This window comes from Octopus bimaculoides, chromosome 1 (genome assembly GCF_046866305.1).
Source record: "Octopus bimaculoides isolate indiv1 chromosome 1, ASM4686630v1, whole genome shotgun sequence".
NCBI classification, from domain to species: Eukaryota; Metazoa; Mollusca; class Cephalopoda; order Octopoda; family Octopodidae; genus Octopus; species Octopus bimaculoides.
The window spans coordinates 5,548,067-5,555,036 of record NC_142928.1 but is presented as its reverse complement, the minus strand read 5'-3'; positions in this window follow the sequence as shown (position 1 = coordinate 5,555,036).

Sequence of the window (6,970 nt, the reverse complement as noted above, 5' to 3'; positions counted from 1 at the left end):
AAAACAACTGTTAAAATCGAACTGCACTCTTCAAAACTTGCACTAAGAATAAGTACAAGGTAAAATTACTACCTGCTTTTATAGCAAGTTGATGCAGGTAGTTTATCCCCCCCCCACCAGCCGACTTTTACTTCATGTATTTGAAAAAACTGCATTATTTATGGGATGACCCAACATATATGTAGTGTGTGTATGTGAGCGTTTGTTCCACCTCCACTGCTTGATAACCGATGGTGGTGGTGTGTGTGTTTATGTCTCCCAAACTTAGCGGTTCTGCAAAATTGATCGATAGAATAAGTATCAGGCTTAACAAAAATACGTACCAATGTCGATTCTTTCGACTGAAATTCTTCAAGGCGTTGCCCCAGCATGGCCGCAGTCTAGTGACTGAAACAAGTAAAAGATAAATAATATCTTTTTTTTTTTTATTCCGTCCTCCTCCCTTTTTCCAAGGAAACACAAATTAGAACTTTCCAACTCTTTCAAACATCATTGTTTTGCTCGTTTCCTTTGCAACTCAACTGGAATGTCTCGCTTGAAAATGTTTTCCTTTTTGCTACAAGAAAAATTTCTACAGAGGTGAAGACATTTAATATTATTTTGTCTAAATTAATGACTCCGTGCTGTTAAAATATCTCGTTGCTCCCCACCATCAGCTTAACAGATCGAACCAGATGTTAAATCGATCATTTATTGATTGCTAGGCTCGAATCACATGGCTTCACAATAACAATCCTGTGTCCAAGAGAGAAAAGATAGAATTTCATAACAAAAGACGAACTTTGATAATCTAAAATAAAATTCAGTTTTAATTATTCAAAATTAAATCTGATTATATTTTAGATTATTAAAATATGGAATTAAGGGGAAAAGAAAACAAAGTTTGATTTTTGCGTAGAGTCGTTGAAATAAGTGAATAAAGAATAAAATTAAATAATTAAATAATTCCATACTAATTTCGTTTTAAGGTATTCACAAAACTATATTTCCTGAGAAATCCACGGAAATGGTGTAAATTTAATAGGTAGAATTTATAGTATTAAAAGACAGTGTCATCGACAGAGTGAAGGTAGAAACAATGGACAGAACACACAGACACAATGAAGGTAAACCAATGTGAAGTGTAATGTAAAAGACCTCGTCGTCGTCAATAGAGGAAGATGACAAAGAGGGGGTAAGACAGGGAGAGAGAGAGAGTGAATGTATGTGAGGGAGGGGAAGAAATATAGGAAGACTTGAAGGGGTAAAAAAAAAAAACGTCACAGGAAACTGGGTGCATGTTGTGTGATGAGTCTGTTTCTGTCCCTTGTATGCGAAATCACAGTAAATAATGTTGGATGGCCGCCATAATGTAATTTCAGCGTGGTGGTAGTAGTGGTGCGGTGAACACACCTTTAACATGATTGTCACTATAAACACTGAACATGGTGAACACTAACGTGACTGTCGGCGAACACACTTAACGTGGTAGTAGTGGTGCGGCGAACACGTTTAACGTTGGTGAACATACACCCTCAATCTCTCAACGTGATAGTGGAATTGTGAACACATACACTTTTAACATAGTAGTGAACATACTATTAACATGGGGTGGTGAACACAATATGACGGTGAATATTTACTCACTTTTAACTCGAGTACATAACACATTCCTGAAGTTGAACAAGTACACCCACTGCCAACGTAACGATGAACGCATACTAACTTTTAACAAGGTGGTGAACATATATGACATGATGTTGGTGAACATACACTCCCGTTTTAATATGGTTGTGAACATAATCACGCTTACTATGATGGTAGTGAACACATTCTCTAATTGGTGATGATGTTTGCGAACATACACTTTTAACAAACGTGATGGTGAACACATACACAAATCTACCTTTTTTTCTGTGTTTGTTATCTATCTATCCATCTATTTCTCTATCTATCTATCTGTCTATATGTGTGTGTGTGTGTGTGTCTGCTTATATATTCCTTTGTAAAACAGAAGAACAAGCAATATGTTAGTTAAAATTGGTATCGTTTAAGGACAAAATGTTTATAAATATCGAAGCTAACAGGAATAAAAGTAAGAACGTGCTAGAAGCAGAAATATAAACCACAACAGAAACCTTTCTAAACAACGATTATTGTACATAAAATCACAATTTATGTTGGAACCTGCAAAGAAGAAACAATAACTGCTCTGAAGAAGATAAAAGAATTCGATAAGTTGGCAAGAATTATCCCAAATATAAAGGCAGATGTCATAAAATAAGTTCCGTATTCGCGCCGTGTGTGAGGAAGTCGTGGCTTCCTTCCGTCCTTCCTTCCATGCGAGAGGCCAAAAAATCACAAATCAATCAAAATATATTTTAAAAAGTAACACACACACACACACCAGCCACATCAGGACTGGAATTCTTATCAGGACATCGAAAACGGAAGATTTACTGCCAGGAGCAAAACCAAACCATGTTTTAATATTTAATTCTTTAAACAAAAGTGAAAGTTAGAAAGAGAGAGACGTAGTGTTGTTTCTGACGATTATCATTATAAGAATTAATTGAATTAACAGCGAAAACTTAGATTTGATAATGATATAACTAAACTAAAGCAGGATTATAAAATGTTTTGGGGTATGTTTAGAAAGAAGACGGTGATGGTTAAGGAACAAAAACAGAGGTAAATTATAGACAAATGGTGTAAGAAAAATGAACGACAAATATTTTTTTTAAATAACGAAATTGACGACACGACTGTACAACAATTATACTCTGTCAGAAAGAAAGAAATGGTTTAAAAGGTTGCAACGATGACACTAATTTTTTAATTAGATATGGGAATATGTAGCTTACTGTATCTACTATATATACAAAACACGGCTTGAGAACACCATGCGGCGAGCACCGAGCGAGAGAAAGAATTTGTCATGTGAAATTGTAAACAAAGATAATTGTGTCAAAATGTGAACAGAAATAATAATGCTAATAATAATTGTAAGAAATGTAAAAGGAATTTGGTGAAAGGGAAACGAATAATGTAGATGTTTTTGGTTATAGTGTCTGCTTAGTAGACAATATGGAATTGTATTTATAAGAGAAGAAAATATTTTGTATATGTTTGGAGGTGAAATGGAGAGAAAAATTACTGTAGAAGTGTAGTATATGTATATATATATATATATATAATGGGCATGTATGTATGTGCGTCCACCCATTTCTACATGTGTATACCCGTACATACATAAGGCTGAAACATAAAAGAATGAAATATATACACACGCACATCAACCATTATGTATACACAGATGTGTGTGTGTGTGCACCTAAGTACACGTGTGTTTATGTGGATATGGATATATATATATATATATATATATATATATATATATATATATATATATGTATATCTGTATATGTGGTGTATATATACATATCTCTGTATGTGTGTATATCGGCATATGTTTATATATATATATATATATACATACATACTCATACACGTGCATATATGTGAATGTATGTGTACACACACACACACACACACACGAATATAAGCAATACAATTTTAATGTTAGATATAAATCTCTGAAAGTCCACAACTCAATGGGTAGTCGGGGCTATGACATATCCACTGGGATTAAACAGATGGGAAGAATGGACAACAAAGCATTTACCACAAGTTACTCCATGGGACATCAAGATATTTTGGAAATGCTATCCACTTCATCACCTCATCAGCCGCTGTTGAATTAAAGACGTTTAGTCATACTGTATAGATGGCAATTGATATCACTCAATCAGGAATGGATAATGGATTGAATAAATCATATTATATTGAATATATGTATAGGGGTAGGTGTGGCCATGTGGTAAAAAGCTTGCCCACTGCATGGCACCTTGGGCAAGTGTCTTGTACTATGACCTCAGGCTTTGTGAATGGACATGGTAGACAGAAACTAAAAGAAGCCCGTCATTTGTGAGTGTGTCACACCATTGCTTGATATCCGGTGTTGGTGTGTTTACATCCCTTTAACTTAGTGTTTTGGTAAAAATGACTGATAGAATCGGTCCTGGGGTTGATTTGTTCAACCAAAATTCTTCAAGGTCGTTCCCCAGCATGGCCACAGTCTAGTGACTGAAACAAGTGATAGATGTAGGAGTGGCTGTGTGGTTAAGTCACTTTGTTTCCTAACCACATGGTTCCTGGTTCAGTCCCACTGCGTGGCATCTTAGGCAAGTGTCTTCTATAGCCCAGGGCTGGCCAATTGTGAGTGGATTGGTAGACAGAAACTGAAAGAAACCTATCGTCTCTCTCTCTAAATATGTGTGTGTGTGTGTGTGTCCCATCACTTGACAACCAGTGTTGCTTTGTTTACATCCACTGTAACTTAAAGGTTTGGCAAAAGAGAATGATAGATTAAATACCAAATTTGAATAAATACTGTGGTTGATTTGTTCCATTGAACTCTTTGAGTTTGGTGCTCCAGGCATGGCTGCAGTCCAGTGACTGAAACCAGTGAAAGATAGATATGTACTAATAGTGGGGGGGGGGGGGAGCAACTGTGAAGCAATGAAGGATGTGTGATATGACCCTGCATGAATGAAGGCAGAGAAATGAGCTGAGAGGAAATCTAGGTTGAAGAGGAATGCAATGTGTGCAAAACAAGAAGACTGTTGGTTTGGTCATGTGATGTGAGTTGTGTAGAGATGTACAAGGTACTCCAGAAGCTTGTAGAAGAAGAGGGGAAACCTAGGAAGGCAGAGGATGTAGTGGTGAATATCTTGGTGGGGGGGGGGGGGTCAATAGAATAAGTATCGGTTGAACACTGGGGGTCAGTGTCATCAATTAGCTCCCTCCTCCAAAATTTCAGGCCTTGTGCCTATAGCAGAAAGGGTTATAATCAAAGGAGCAAGCTGACAGAATCCTTAGGGAATTGGACAAACCGTTTAGTGGGATTTCTTCAGGCTCTTTACATCCTGAGTTCAAATACCTCTGAGGTCAACTTTGCCTTTCATCTCTTAGGGTTGATAAAATAAGGATCAGTTAAGTGCTGAGGGCGGGGTGTCAATGTAATTAAGTAACCCTGACTCCCCTAAAATTACAGTCCTTGTGTCAAAATTTGAAACGATAAAAGCGGTGGTAAAATGGTAGAACTGTGCTGGACGAAATGCTTAGTGGCATTTAAAACCACTTTTCCTTCATCTTTTTGAAGCCAATCAGATAAAATACCAGTCAAGTACTGGGGGTTGACTGGTCCTCTCCATTCAAAAGTTCCTGGCCTTGTGTACGAAAATTAGAATTATTTTTAATTGGCAGAATTTACAAAAAAACTCAAGGACTGAGTTTTGTGCCAGTCCAGGCAGGGAAGCGAAACCTTCACCTGGGTGGTCTTAAGGTAAACTTTGCAAAGATGAAGGTTTTAGTAAGTAGGAAGAGATGAGACCCTAGAATTTTCAGGGAAATGGTCTTGCTCAAGATGCAGAGAAGGGGGTAGGTATAAACCCCAGAGATGTAGTGGAATAACTGGCAGACTATCCAAGAATGTAAGATGCATTGGATCAATATGTGGCATGAGTACACTGGGAATAGATTCTCTTGAATGCCAGGATGGCTCACTAGAAGTAAGCAATAGGTTTTGTTACCTAGGATACATAATTTGCAAGGGAGGTGATTGCTCTGAAAAAAAAATAGCAGCCAGAACAAGAACGGGTGGAAGAAAATCCAGGGAGATTCTACCACAGCTGGCAACAAATGTCTTTTCCCTAAGAAAAGAGGGCAAATTGTATGATGCTCATATTACAACTGTGATTCAGTATGATAGAGAACCATGAGCTTTGAATGTAGAAGACTGGAAAGAAAGGAAGCTAGCATGCTCTGTTGGATGTGCAATGTAAGTTTATTTGAATGAGAGAAAATGTCGAAACAAAAACTGGGAATAAGAGGAAGCAGATGTAGTGTACAAAAAAGTAGATTGTGCTGCTATGGATATGTGATGGACGAGGAGAAGTGTGTGTAAAGAAGTGCCAATCACTTAATGTGGCTGGTCGTTGTGGAAGTGGAGGACATGGGATGAAGTGGTTAAGACTTAGCTCAGGGTCTTGAATCTCATGCTGGAGATCATAAATAACTGGTACATTATTTACATTTGATGGATATTCATCCTAATCTTCGTTTTTGGATTTGGTTTGCAAGATTTTTTATGTGATTAAGAACGCAGCGTAAATATCCTAATCTTGTTTGTTGTTAACATTTTGGCTGATATACCCTCCAGCCTTCATCGGGTGTATTGGGGGATATTTCGAACCTGGGTTCTCATTCCTAAGGTATTTTTTGATGTTGTTGTTGTTATTATTATTATTATTCAGGTTGCTGCCTGGAATCGAATTCGGAATCTTGGGGTTTGTAGCCCGCACTCTTAACTACTACACCATACAAACAAGATGAGGACAAATATCCATCAAATGTAAATGATGTAAATAATGTCCATAATTCCTCATCTCTTAAATACAGAACTGTATAAATGACTGGGATGACAGGCAACATGTGATTCTTAAGACTCACCCACCTCAGTGACACTGATTCCTTGAAGTGGTGTGTGTGTGCACAAAGGGGCCCGCCCTTGCCTGATCTCACATCATCACCTATACCCATCATCCCTTTAATGTAACCCATCCACATTATATATTAACGATCACCATTTAACGTCGATGTTTTGTGCTGGGATGGGTTGACAGGAGCTGCAACAGGTTCCATTGTTTGTTTTGGAATGGTTTCTACAGCTGGATGCCTTTCCAAACATGCCAACCACTCTACAGAGTGGACTGGATGCGTTTTATGTGGTACTGGCACTAGTGAGGGCACCGTGTAGTTCACATGTCTACGGACACGATGAATGGAAGGATGCTGCATCGTTATGTTAGATGGGGGTTAAGGTATGAGGGAAGCGTGTGGGAGTAGAGCAGGTTCTTGTAGACAAGGA